Raw genomic sequence first — 14249 nt, 5'->3', positions numbered from 1 at the left:
TTTTGAGACAGACTGAGTGTGAGTTGGGGAGGGGCAGAGAGAGAGGGAGACAGAATCCCAAGCAGGCTCCTTATCAGCATGGAGCCCAATGCGGGGCTCAAGCTCGCAAAACCATGAGATTGTGACCCAAGCCAAAACCCAGAGTCAGAAGCTTAACCAACTGAGCCACCTAAGCACAGCTGTGATAGTTTTTAAAAATGCTTTGTCTGCTAATTCCATCATCTCTTTCATTTCTGGGTCTGTTTCTATTGACTGATTTTTCTTGTGGTTATAGTTAACATTTTGCTGCTTCTTTACATACCTAGTAATTTTTTATTAGATTCTGGATGTTATGTTATTATTTGAATTTTGTTGTCTGTCTTTAAAAAGACAGTTGTTGAAGTTTGTTTTAGCAGGTAATTTAGTTATTGTGGATCCACTTTATGTTTATGAGACTTGTTTTTAAACTTTGTTAGGGTGGATTTAGTGTAGGCTTTGCTCTAAATGTTGCATAGCTCTTTTACTGAGATGCGACCCTTTTGGAAGCTTCGTGCTCCAAGTATTCAGTTCTGACTGGAAGGAACTTGAACGTCTGCCAGTCCTGTGTAAACAGGTGTATACTTCCTGGCTTTTATTCTTTGCCTACTTCATGAGATTTACCCTAAGTATGTTCAGATTATATTCAGACAAAAGCTCAAGGGGATCATTCCTTTAATTTCTGGAGCTCTTTTTCTTATAACTCCCACTTCCATAGTACTGTGCCCCATAAATTCCAGCTGAGTCGTCTTCCTAAAGCTCCTGTATGTTTTTTCAACTCAGTAAGACAACCAGGTTCTGCTTGTGTTTGTCCTCATTGTGCCATGATCTAGGAATTGTTTCCACAAGGAATAAACATCGTAACTGCAGGGCTTACCTCAATTGTTTTCTTTCTCTTAGGGATTAGTCCTGTACTGCCTCTTTTTTCCAGTGTCCTATTTTATTCACTTTTCTACTTGTTAATGTAGAAAAGCTATCTTTCAAAAGTAGAAGCAGAATCTCTGATAGTTTCTTAATACGCTTTGGGTTTGTTTGTTTTTTTTTAACTTTTTAAACGTTTATTCATTTTTGAGAGAGATAGAGAGATGCAGAGTGTGAGTGAGGGAAGGGCAGAGAGAGGGAGACACAGAATCTGAAGCAGCTCCAGGCTCCAAGCTCTCAGCACAGAGCACTCGAACTCACAAACCATGAGAACTGACCTGAGCCGAAGTCAGATGCTTAACCGACTGAGCCACCGAGGCACCCCAATATACTTCGTTTTTTTAGAACAATTTTAAATTTACAAAAAATTGAGTAGAGAGTACAGAGATTTCTCATATGCCCCCACACTCAATTCCCGTATTATCAACATCTTATGTATACATTTAGTATGGTACATTTGTTATAGTTAATGAACCAACATTGAGTTAATAAACTATTATTTAGTTAATAAACTATTAACTAAAGTCCATAGTTTATTCAGAATTATTTAGTTTTTGCCTAATGTCCTTTTTTCCCCTAGGATCCATTCAAGATGCCATATTACATTTAGTGGTCCTGTCTCCTTAGTCTTCTCTTGGCTGTAACAGTTTCATAGACTTTGCTTGTTTTAATGACTTGGACTGTTTGAGTTCTGGGCAACTATTTTGTAGAAATGTTCTCTGGTACAAAAACAGACACTCAGATCAGTGGAACAGAATAGAGAGCCCAGAAATGGACCCACAAACGTATGGCCAACTAATCTTTTAAAAAAAATTTTTTTTTTAACGTTTATTCATTTTTGAGAGACAAAGAGAGACAGAGCACGAGTAGGGAAGGGGAAGAGAGAAGGAGACACAGAATCTGAAGCAGGCTCCAGGCTCTGACCTGTTAGTACAGAGCCTGACGCGGGGCTCAAACTCATGAACTGTGAGATCATGACCTGAGCCAAAGTCAGATGCTCAACCAACTGAGCCACCCAGGCGCCCCCAACTAATCTTTGACAAAGCAGGAAAGAATATTCAGTGGAATAAAGACAGTCTCTTCAGCAAGTGGTGATGGGAAAACTGGACAGCAACATGCAGAAGAATGAATCTGGACACTTTCTTATACCATACACAAAAAACAAACTCAAAATGGATGAAAGACCTCAATGTAAGACAGGAAGCCATCAAAATCCTCAAGGAGAAAGCAGGCAAAAACCTCTTTGACCTTGACTGCAACAACTTCTCACTCAACACGTCTCCAGAGGCAAGGGAAACAAAAGCAAAAATGAACTACTGGGACCTCATCAAAATAAAAAGCTTTTGCACAGTGAAGGAAACAATCTGCAAAACTAAAAGGTAACCGACAGAATGGGAGAAGATATTTTTAAACAATGTATCGGATAAAGGGTTAGTATCCAAAATCTATAAAGAACTTAACAAACTCAACACCAAACAACAAATAATCCAGTGAAGAAATGGGCAGAAGACATGAATAAACACATCTCCAAAGAAGACATCCAAATGGTGAACAGATACATGAAAAATGTTCAACATCACTCTTCATCAGGGAAATACAAATTAAAACCACAATAAGATACCACCTCACACCTGTCAGAATGGCTAAAATGAACAACTTAGGCAACAACAGATGTTGGTGAAGATGCGGAGAAAGAGGATCTCTTTTGCACTGCTGGTGGAAATGCAAACTGGTGCAGCCACTCTGGAAAACAGTCTGGAGGTTCCTCAAAAAATTAAAAATAGAACTACCTTATGACCCAGCAGTTGCACTACTAGGTATGTATCCAGGGGATACAGGTGTGCTGTTTTGAAGAGGCACATGCACCCCCATGTTTATAGCAGCACTATGAACAATAGCCAAAGTATGAAGAGCCCAAATGTCCATCGATGGATGAATGGATAAAGAAAATGTGTTATATATATACAATGGAGCATTACTCAGGAATCAAAAAGAATGAAATCTTGCCATTTGCAACTACGTAGATGAAACTGGAGGGTATTCTAAGCAAAATTAGAGAAAGACAAATCTATGACTTCACTCATTTGAGGACTTTAAAATACAAAACAGATGAACATAAGAGAAGGGAAGCAAAAATCACATAAAAACAGGGAGGGGGACAAAACATAAGAGAATCTTAAATATATAGAACAAATGGAGGGTTACTGGATGGGTTGTGGGAGGGGGGATGGGCTAAATGGATGAGGGGCATTAAGGAATCTACTCCTGAAATCATTGTTGCACTGTATGCTAACTAACTTGGATGTAAACTAAAAAAGTAAATTAAATTAAAAAAATAAAATCCATCCATGTTTTTGTCTTGATAGCTAATTCTTATTTTATCACTGAGTAATATTCTGTTGTAAAGAATGTACCGCAATTTACTTATTTAAAAATTTTTTTTTTTAATGTTTAGTTTTGAGTGAGAGAGAGAGCGAGAGAGAGCGCGCTAGTGGGGAGGGGCAGAGAGAGAGAGTGGGAGACACAGAATCTGAAGCAGGCTCCAGGCTCTGAGCTGTTAGCACAGAGCCTGATCCGGGGCTCGAACTCACAGACCATGAGAGTGTGACCTGAACAGAAGTCAGACACTTAACTGACTGAGCTACCCAGGTGCCCGCAAATGTACCACAATTTATTGATTCACCTGTTGAGGGGCATTATGATTACCTTAGACTTGGTGATTAGGAATAAAGTTGTTGTAAACATTTGTGTGCATGTTTTCGTGTGGTCATAGTTTTCTGATCCACTGGGTAAATACCCATGAGTGTGACCGTCAGATCATATGGTAAGATTATGTTTAGCTTGCTAAGAAACTGCCGAACTTTCTTTCAAAGTGGCTATAGCACCTGCATTTCTGGTAGTTCCTTTTGGTCTTCATCCTCATCAGCAATTGATGTTGTCAAGTGTTTTGGATTTCAGTCGTTCTAATAGGTGTGTACCAGTATCTCATTTTACTCTTTTTAAAAAAAATATTTGTTATTTTGAGTAGGCTCTACACGCACCGTGAGACTCGAACTTAAACCCTGTGTTCAAGAGTTGCACGCTTCACTGAGCCAGCCACGCACCCCTCATTTTACTTTTTATTTCTCTAATGACAGACGATCTTGAGAATCTTTTTATAGGATTATTTACCGTCTCTGTATATCATTGGGAGTTTTTTGTTCATATCTTCTGCTCATTTTTTAAGTCGTTGTTTGTTATCTAATGTTGAATTTTAAGAATTCTTTTATATTTTGGACAGAAGTCCTTTATCTGATATGTGATTTACAAATACTTTCTCCCTGCTGGTGCCTTGCCTTCTTATTCTCTTAACAGTGTCTTTTACAGAGCAAAAGTTTTCCATTTTCTTTTTTGAGTTAAAATTGACATATTGTATTTGTTTCAGGTATTCAACATAATCATTCGATACTTGTATACATGGTGAAGTGGTCACCACAATAAGTCTAATTACCGTCTATCACCATACAAAGTTGGGAAAAGTTTTTTCCCTTGTGATGAGAAGTTTTAAGATTTACTTTTTGGCAACATTCAAATATACTATAAAATATTATTGAGGGACACCTGGGTGGCTAAGTTGGTTGAGCATCCATCTCTTGGATTTCTGCTCAGGTCATGGGGTTGAGCTCCGTGTCAGGCTCTGCACTCAACATGGAGCCTGTTGAGATTCTGTCTCGCTCTTCTTCTAGCCCCTCTCCCACACTCGTGCTCGCTCTCTCTCAAATTAAAATAGTAATAATAGTAATAATAATAATAATAAAATATTCTTGACTGTAGTTGCCATGCTAAAATTTTTAATTTTAATAGAACCCAGCTTACCAGTTTTTTCTTTTATAAGTTGTAATTTGGTGTTGTATCTAAATTCATCACCAAACCCAAAATCTTATGTTTTCTTCTAGAAATTTAGGGTTTTGTATTTTAAATTTATATCTCTGATCGATTTTGAGTTAATTTTTGTATAAGGTACAAGGTCTGTATCTAGGTTTACTTTTTTTGCATGTGGATATCCAATTGTTCCAGCACTATTTGTTGAAAAGACTATCACAATTGAATTGCCATGGTGCTTTTGTCAAAAGTCAGTTGACTATATTTCTGTAGGTCTGTTTTTGGCCTCTGTTCTATTCCACTGGTCTCTGTGTCTCTTCTTTCAACAGTACATTCTGTCTTGAGTACTGTAGCTGTATAGTTACTCTTGAAATCAGGTAGTCTGAGTCCTTCAACTTTGTTCTTCTTTTCCAACATTGTGTTGGCTATTTTGGGTTCTTTGCCTTTCCACATAAGTTTTAGAATCACTTTGTCACTATCTACAAAATAGCTTTCTGAGATTTTGATGAGACTTACCTAAATTTTTAAAATAATAAATTGGTGTTGAATTTTGTCAAATGCTTTTCTGCATCTGTTTTTAATGATCACAGTTTTCTCCTTTATTTTTTTAATGTGCTGAAGTATATTACTTGATTTTGAAATGTTAAAGCAATCTTGCATTCCTATAATAATTTCAACGTGATGTTTTACTCAATCTGTTTATAGCTAGATAAGTTACCTGGTATTTTGTTGAATATTTTTGCAACTATATTTCTGAGAGAAGTTGCCCTATAATTTTTTCTTTGTTTGTAGTGTCCTTGTTATGTTTAGATCTCAAGATCATGTTAACTTCATAAAATGAGTTAGGAAGTATTTCTTCTTTTTTTTCTATTTATTTATTTTTTAAATTTATTTGGATAAGATTGATATTATATCTTCCTTAAATGTTTGACTTTACTAGACAAGTCATCTTGGCCTGTAATTTTCTGTATTCAGTAGCTTTTATTTTTATTCTTTTTTTTTACAGTTAAGTTTATTAGGTTAGAATTCACATATAATCAAATGCAGACAGTTTAAAGTCCAATTTAATGAGTTTTTTAAATTTTTTAATTAAAAAATTACTTCTATAGTTATCGTATGGTGTTATATTAGTTTCAGATGTACAATACAGTGATTTGGTAATTCTGTACATTACTCAGTGCTCATAATTGATAAGTGTACTTTAATCCCCCTCACCTATTTCACTCTCCCCCCACCCCCACTTCCCTTCTCGTAACATGTGTTTGTTCTTTATAATTTAAGAGTCCACTATTTGGTTTGTCTCTTTTTTACTTTTTTCTTTTTTAAGCCTTAAGAGTTTATTATTTTATTTTATTTTATTATTTTAATTTTTAATTTACATCCAAGTTAGTTAACATATAGTGTAATAATGATTTCAGGAGTAGAATTTAGTGATTTATCACTTACATATAACACCCAGTGCTTATCCCAGCAAGTGTCCTCTTTAGTGCCCCTTGCCCATTTAGTCCATTCCCCCATCCAAAACCCCTCCAGCAACCCTCAGTTCTCTGTATTTAAGAGTCTCTTAAGTTTTGTCCCCCTTCCTGTTTCTATATTATGTTTGCTTCCCTTCCCTTATGTTCATCTGTTTGTATCTTAAATTCCACATAGGAGTGATGTCATATGATATTTGTCTTTCTCTGACTGACTTATTTGGCTTAGCATAATACCATCTAGTTCTGTTCACATTGTTGCAAGTGGCAAGATTTCATTCTTTTTAATCACCAAGTAATATTCCATTGTGTGTGTGTGTGTGTGTGTGTGTGTGTGTGTGTGTGTGTACACACACACCACATTTTCTTTATCCATTCATCCGTTGATGGACATTTGGGCTCTTTCCATACTTTGTCTGTTGTCAATAGCACTGCTATAAACAGGGTGCCTGTGCCCCTTTGAGACAGCACTTCTGTATCCTTTGGATATATACCTAGTAGTGCAGTTGCTGGGTCATAGGGTAGTTCTATTTTTAATTTTTTGAGGAACCTCCATACTGATTTCCAAATGCAAGCACCAGCTTGCATTTTCACCAGCAGTGCAAAAGAGATCCTCTTTCTCTGCATCCTTGCGAACATCTGTTGTTTCCTGAGTTGTTAATTTTAGCCATTCTGACAGGTGTGAGGTGGTATCTCATTGTGGTTTTATTGTATTTCCTTGATGATGAGTGAGGCTGAGCATCTTCTGTGTGTCTGTTAGCCATCTGGATGTCTTTGGAAAAGTGTCTGTTCATGTCTTCTGCGCAGTTCTTCAATGGATTATTTGTTTTTTGGGTGTTGAATTTGATAAGCTCTTTATAGATTTTGGATACTATTTATCAGATATGTCATTTACAAATATCTTCTTCCATTCTGTAGACTGCCTTTTAGTTTTGCTGATTGTTTCCTTCACTGTGCAGAAGATTTTTATTTTGATGAGGTCCCAATAGTTCATTTTTGCTTTTGTTTCTTTTGCCTCTGGAGACATGTCAAATAAGTTACTGCAGCTGTGGTCAAAGAGGTTGTTGCTTGCTTTAGCCATTCTGACAGGTATAATGTGATATCTCATAGTGGTTTTGATTTGCATTTCTCTGATGATGAGTGCTGTTGAGCATCTTTTCATGTATGTCTGTATGTCTTCTTTGTAGAAATGTCTGTTTATGTCTTCTGCCCATTTTTAACTTGGATTGTTTGCTTTTTTGGTGTTGAATTGTATACGTTCCTTATATATTTTTGATTCTATTTATTGGATATGTCTTTTGCAAATATCTTCTCCCATTCTGTAGGTTGTCTTTTAGTTTTGTCAATTATTTCCTTTGCTTTCTCAAGCTTTTTATCTTGATGTAGTCCCAGTAGTTTGTTTTGCTTTTGTTTACCTTGTGTCAGGAGACATATCTAGAAAAATGTAGCTATGGACAACGTCAGAATCATTGCCTGTGTCGTCTTCTAGGGTTTTTATGTTTTCAGGTCTCACATTAGGTCTTTAATCCATTTTAAGTTCATTTTTGTATATGGTCTGAGAAAGTGATCCAGTTTCATTCTTTTGCTTGTAACTGTCCTATTTCCCCAATACCATTTGTTGAAGGGACTTTTTTCCCATTGCATATTCTTACTTCCTTTGTTGAAAATTAATCCATGTGAGATGTTAATCATGGTTTATTTCCAGGCTCTCTGTTCTGTTCCATTGATCTATGTGTCTATTTTGTGTCATTACCTTACTGTTTTGATTACAATAGCTTTAGAATATATCTTAAAACCCTGGATTGTGATACCTCCAGTTTCCTTCTTTTTCATAATTGCTTTGGCTATTTTGTGGTTCCATACAGATTTTAAGATTATTTGAATTTACTGAAAAATGATGTTGGTATTTTGATAAGGATTACATTAAATCTGCAGATTGCTTTGGGCAGTATAGACTTTTAACAATACTTGTTCTTCCAATACACGAGCATGGAACATCTTTCTATTTGTCCGTGTCATCTTCATTTTCTGTATCACGTTTTGTAATAGAGTACAGGTCTCTCACCTCCTTGGTTAGGTTTATTTCTGGGTATCTTCTTATTTTTGGTGCAATTGTAAATTAATTTCTCTTTCTGCTACTTCTAGTGTATAGAAATGCAACAGATTTCTGTATGTTGATTATGTGTCCTCTGTCCCTGTTGCATTCATTTACCAATTCTAGTAGGGTTTTTTTGGAGTCTTTAGGGTTTGCTATATATATCATGTCATCTGCAAATAGTGACAGTTTTACTTATCCTCATTGATATGGATACCTTTTATTTCTTTTTGATGTCTGATTGCTGTGTCTGACTTTCAATACTGTGTTGAATAAAAAGTGACAAGAATGGACATTCTTGTCTTATTCCTGATCTTAGGGGAAAACTCTCAGCTTTTCACCATTGAATTTGATGATAGCTGTGTGTTTTTTACATTTTTATGTAAATAATAATACCTCTTATTATTTTGAGGTATGTTCCCTTTAAACCTACTTTGTTGAGGGTTTTGTTTTTTTTTTTATCATGAATGAATGTTTTACTTTGTCAAATGCTTTTTCTGCATCTCTTGGAATGATGGTATGGTTTTTAACCTTTCTTGTGTTGATGTTTTATGTTGATTGATTTGTGAATATTGAACCACACTTATATTTGCATGTCAGTAATGAATCCCACTTGATTGTGAATGATTTTTTTAAAAATACATGTTGGATCTGGTTTGCTAATATTTTGTTGGTGATTTTGCATCTAAATTCATCAGAGGTATGGACCTGTAGTTTTCTTTTTTTGCGGGCTTTTTAACTGCTTTTGGAGTAAGGGCAGTACTGGCCTCATAGAAAGAATTTGGAAGCTGCTCTTCCTCTTTTATGTTTTGGAATAGTTTGAGGAGAATAGGTATTAACTCTTCTTCTTTGAATGTTTTTGGACTTCAGTCAGGATCATCTGGTCCTGGATTTCTGTTTGTTGGTAGATTTTTGATTAATGATTTAATTTCATTGCTGGTAATTGGCCTGTTCAAATTTTCTATTTCATCTGATTCAGTTTTGGGTATTTATACATTTCTAGGAATTTATGGATTTCTTATAGATTGTTCAATTTGTTGGCATATAATTTTTCAAAATATTTTCTTATAATCCTTTGTATTTCTGTGGTGTCTGTTACTATTTCTCCTCTTTCATTTCTGATGTAATTTGAGTCCTCTCTCTCCACCTTTTTTTTTTTTTTTTTTTTTTTTTTTTTTTTTTTTGTGAATGGTTGAATATTTACCAATTTTGTTGATCTTTTCAAAGATTCACCTTCTGGTTTCATTAATCTGTTCTATTGTTCTTAGTTTCTGTTTTGTTTATTTCTGTTCTAATTTTTATTATTTCTTTCCTGCTACTGGTTTTGAGGGTTTTTTTCTTCCTAGCTCCTTAAGGAGTAAGGTTAGGTTGTTAATTTGAGATTTTTCTTCTTGAGGTAGGCTTATATTACTATAAACTTTATTCTTAAAATGGTTTTTATTGCATCCCAAAGATTTTGGACTGTTGTGTTACTTTCATTTGTCTCCATGTATTTTTTTATTTCCTCTTTGATTTCTTGGTTGACTCCTTCATTGGAAGTAGCACTTTATTTAACTTTCATATATTTGTGTTCTTTCCAGATTTTTTCTTGTGGTTGATTTCTGATATCATAGCGTTGTGGTCAGAAAAGCTCTATGGCTTAATTTCCATCTTTTTGAATTTGTTGAGACTTGTTTTGTGACCTAATGTGATCTGTATATTAATGCTGATCCATACATGAATACTCCATGTGCACTTGAAAAGAATGTGTGTTCTGATACTTTATGATGGAATATTCTAAATATATTTGTTAGATCCATCTCCTCCAATGTGTCATTTAAAGCCACTGTTTACTTAAATGATTTTCTGTTTGGATGATCTACTGATGTAAATCGGTGTTAAAATCCCCTAGTATTGTTGTATTACTGTCAATTACTTCCATTATGTTTGTTATTAACTGCTTTTTGTATTTGGGTGCCTCAGTGTTGGGTGCATTAACATGTACAGTTGCTACATCTTCTTGTTGGATTGTTCCCTTTATGATTATATGGTGTCCTTCTCTGTCTCTTGTTATAGTCTTTGTTTTAAAGTTTATTTTGTCCAATATAAATATTGCTCCCTTGGCTTTCTTTTCACTTCCATTTGCATGATGTTTCTTCACTTTCAATCTGCATGTGTCTTTAGTATGAAATGAGTCTCTTGTAGGCAGCATATAGATGGGTCTTGCTTTTTTATCCATTCCATCACCCTATGTCTTTTTATTGGAACATTTAGTCCATTTACATTAAAGTAACTATTGATATGTATGGACTTACTGCCATTTTGTTACTTGTTACGGTTGTTTTTGTATTTCTTCTCTGTTCCTTTCTTACTCTCTTCTCTCATGGTTTGCTGGCTATCTTTAGTGATATAATTGGATTCCTTTCTCTTTATTTTTTTGCATATCTGTTACTAGTTTTGATTTATGGTTGTCGTTAAGTTTATATGTAACATCTTTTGCATATAGCAGTCTGTATTAAGTTGATGATCGCTTTAAGTTCGAATGCATTCTCTCCCTGCCACCCTTCCCCCCACGTTTTAGGTATATAAGTGTCATACTTTACATCCTTTTATTTTGTGAATCCCTTGACCAATATTTATATATGTACTTTATTTCACTGCTTTTCTGCTTCCTGCTTTTCTTAGTCATACTTATGGTCTTTCATTTCAAAAATTCCTTTTAACATTTCTTGTATGGCTAGTTTAGTGGTGATGAATTCCTTTAACTTTTGTTTGTCTGGCAACCTCTTTATCTCTCCTTCAATTCTGAATGATAGCCTTGCTGGATAGAGTTCTTGGCTGCAGGGTTTTTTTCTTTCAGCAGTTTGAATATGTCATGCTACTCCCTTCTGTCCTGGAAAATTTCTGCTGAAAAGTTTGCTCATAGCTTTATGGGATTTCCTTTGTATGTAACTTTTCTTTTCTTTTCTTTTTTTTTCTTGCTGCTTTAAAATTTTTCTCTTTATCATTACTTTTTTCCATTTTAATTGCTATGTGTCTTGGTATGGACTTCTTTGGGTTGATTTTGTTGGTGGCACTCTGTGTCTCCTGGATCTGGATTTCTGTTTGCTTCCCCAGGTTTGGGAAGTTTTCAGCTATTATTTGTTCAAATAAATTTTCTCTCTCTTTTCTCTCCCCTTTTCTCTCTCTTCTTCCTGTGTCCCTGTTATGTGAATGTTATTGTGCTTGATGGTGTTGCTGAGTTCCCTAAGTCTATTTTTAATTCTTTTTTCTCTCCCCTGTTCAGGTTGATTGCTTTCCATTACTCTATCCTCCAGGTCTCAATCCTTTCTGCTTCTTCTAGTCTACAATTTATTCTCTTTAATGTATTTTTACTTTTAGTAATTGTGTTCTTCATCTGTGATTGGTTCTTTTATGTTTCCTATCTCTTTGTTGAGAGGTCCTCCACTCTTTTCTCAAGTCCAGTAAGTATCTTTATGACCATTACTTAAAATTCTCCATTTTATTTACATCTCTTGTAATTTTGTCTTGTTCTTTCATTTGGGACATACTCCTCTTTCTCTTCATTTTTTCTAACTCTCTCTGTGTATGTGTAGTAGGAAAGTCATCTACATCTCATGGTCTTGAAAGTAGTGCCCTTATGAAGAAGAGATTCTATAGTGCTCTGCTTTGCGGTGCCCTATTCATCAGAACCTCGTACTTCAGTGGTGTCTCCTATATGTGTTCATGTGACCTACTGTTGTTGCTGAGCCACTTTTGCCTCAGTCCATTTGGCTCTTTTTACCTGTCATGGGTAGGCGTTGCTCCCTGTGTTCTTAGTGGGCCAGTCTGGGGCCACCTTGGGCTTAACTGAGTCAGACCAGGCATTTGTCAGAGATGCAGTAGCATGGAACTGTAGGGCCCTTTCCCTCTGTTGTCCCCTGAGAAGCTTTTTTTCGGTTATTAGGTCACATTCTCAGACCCAGTATCTGCCCCTAGCCCACTTGTGGGGCTGGAGTTAGACCAGTATGTGTAGTTATTTTCCTCTCTCACTGATGGCAGGAGGCGTTTTGGAGTGGTGCTGGCCCCTTATAGGGGTGCTTGCACATTGCCATGCCTGTGGCACTGCTTTGGATAATCTCCTGTCAAGGGCGTATTGGAGAGGGCATGTTCGCAGGAGAACATGGAGGTGAGATGCTCTTTGTCAGGAAGGTCTGAGCTACTGTACTGCAGGAGGGGACCTGCAGCTGCCCAGGAAAACACCTATGCAGGCTGGGATGAAGGAGATGGGTCCCCAGGAGAATTTGGGGAGTGGGACATACTATTCAAAGCTAGGTGGAGAGTGTACATGTTTCACTGGTTCTCACAGGTGTCCATGTATGTATGCTAGGGGGTGGGGGAGGATAATGGCGCCTACCGGCTCTTTTGTTCTTGGAGAAGTCTCCCAATTATCACTGCCCCTCCAGCATATACTCTGAGCTTAGTAAATAAATCTCCACCTATATACCCCAGGTGTCTTTGAAACTGGTGCTTCTATGCTATATCTCAGCAGGGCTGTTTGTTGTGCTTTCTCTTAAGGGCAGGGATTCTGTGTTCCTGGCTCTTGCAGAGCTAAGGCTAATTTTTAGAGTTCCAGGTGTTAAGTCCCACTGATGATTAGGCCCTTCTGATATTTAAAGCCAAATTTTGTGGGGATTGGCTTCCCTGTGCAGGTTCCTCCTTACCTGGGTGTCTGGTTAGGGGGTCTGCCCCTCTCTGCACTGGTGGTGCCCCTCCCACCACACACAATCCCACTGATCTGTTTGGCTCCTGACGGCATCTCTGCCATTCCTACCCTTTCAACGTGGCCTCTTCTCTACTTTTAGCTGTGGAGAGACTGTTCTGCCAGTCTTTGTATCATTTCTGAGATATTATACTGACGTGGGTATTACCTAGCTGTATCCATGGGATGAGGTAGACATTGAAGCCTAGCACATTGCCATCTGCCTGGAAGTCCTGATGGGTTGTTACTAATGTATAAACCTGTGGAACTTCTGCAATCAAGATAGAGAATTTTCATCACCTGAAAGTTCTCCCATGTCCGTTTACCTCCCCTCTCCCTAGCTCCACAAATTAAGTTTCATATGCTTATTTGCCACATGTATATCTTCTTTGGTGCATGTGTGTTCATATCTTTTGCTCATTTTTAAATTGGGTTCTTTTCCTATTTTTGTGTGTTTTAATCATAGGTTATTTTACCTGTCTTAGAATTTCATGTAAATGAACTTAGACATACTATGTCCGGTTTCATTTGTTTGGTATAATGTTTTTGAGCTTTATATTTGAATATTATACATATCAGTATTTTATTCAGTTTTTACTGGTGAAAAGTTTTGCAGTATTTTTGGATATGCCACATTAGTTCTTTCTCCTGTTTTTAGATATATTGGTTTCTCGCATTTAGCTTTTACTAAGAAAGGTGGATTTTCTGTGCAAGTCTTTGTGTAAATATATATTTTCATTTCTCTTGGGTAAATTCCTAGGGATAATTTCTAGGTTTATGGTAAGTGAGTGTTAGCTTTTTGTGAAATTGACAAACATTTCTTCAAAGAGGTGGTGCCATTTTACTGCATGCTAGGAAGTGTTCTAGTTGTTCTGCATCTTCACCACCAGTTGACATTTTGTCAGTCTTTTTAATTTTTGCCACTCTAGTAGATGTGTAGTGGTATCACACTGTAGTTTTTATTTGCATTCCCCTAATCTACATAGTAATGTTGATTATCATTTCATAAGCTTATTGGCCATTTGCATATCTTGTGATTTTTCTGGTCATCTTTTGACCATTTTTTAAAAAAAACTTTTTTTTAAACATTTATTCACTTTTGAGAGACAGAGAGAGAGATGAGTGGGGAAGGGGCAGGGAGAGAGGGAGACACAGAATCCGAAGC

General features: G+C 36.4%; 1 protein-coding gene across 2 annotated transcripts in view; it reads left to right on the top strand.

Annotated features, from left to right (window-relative positions):
* BTBD8 (BTB domain containing 8) overlaps positions 1–14249 on the top strand; it is a 117149-nt gene that overhangs the window by 42714 nt on the left and 60186 nt on the right. The window lies entirely within an intron of this gene.

This window comes from Panthera pardus, unplaced genomic scaffold (assembly GCF_024362965.1).
Source record: "Panthera pardus isolate Hobbes unplaced genomic scaffold, ASM2436296v1 HiC_scaffold_11, whole genome shotgun sequence".
NCBI classification, from domain to species: Eukaryota; Metazoa; Chordata; class Mammalia; order Carnivora; family Felidae; genus Panthera; species Panthera pardus.
Note: the sequence above shows the minus strand (reverse complement) of the source record. Positions and strands in the feature narration are given on the sequence as shown.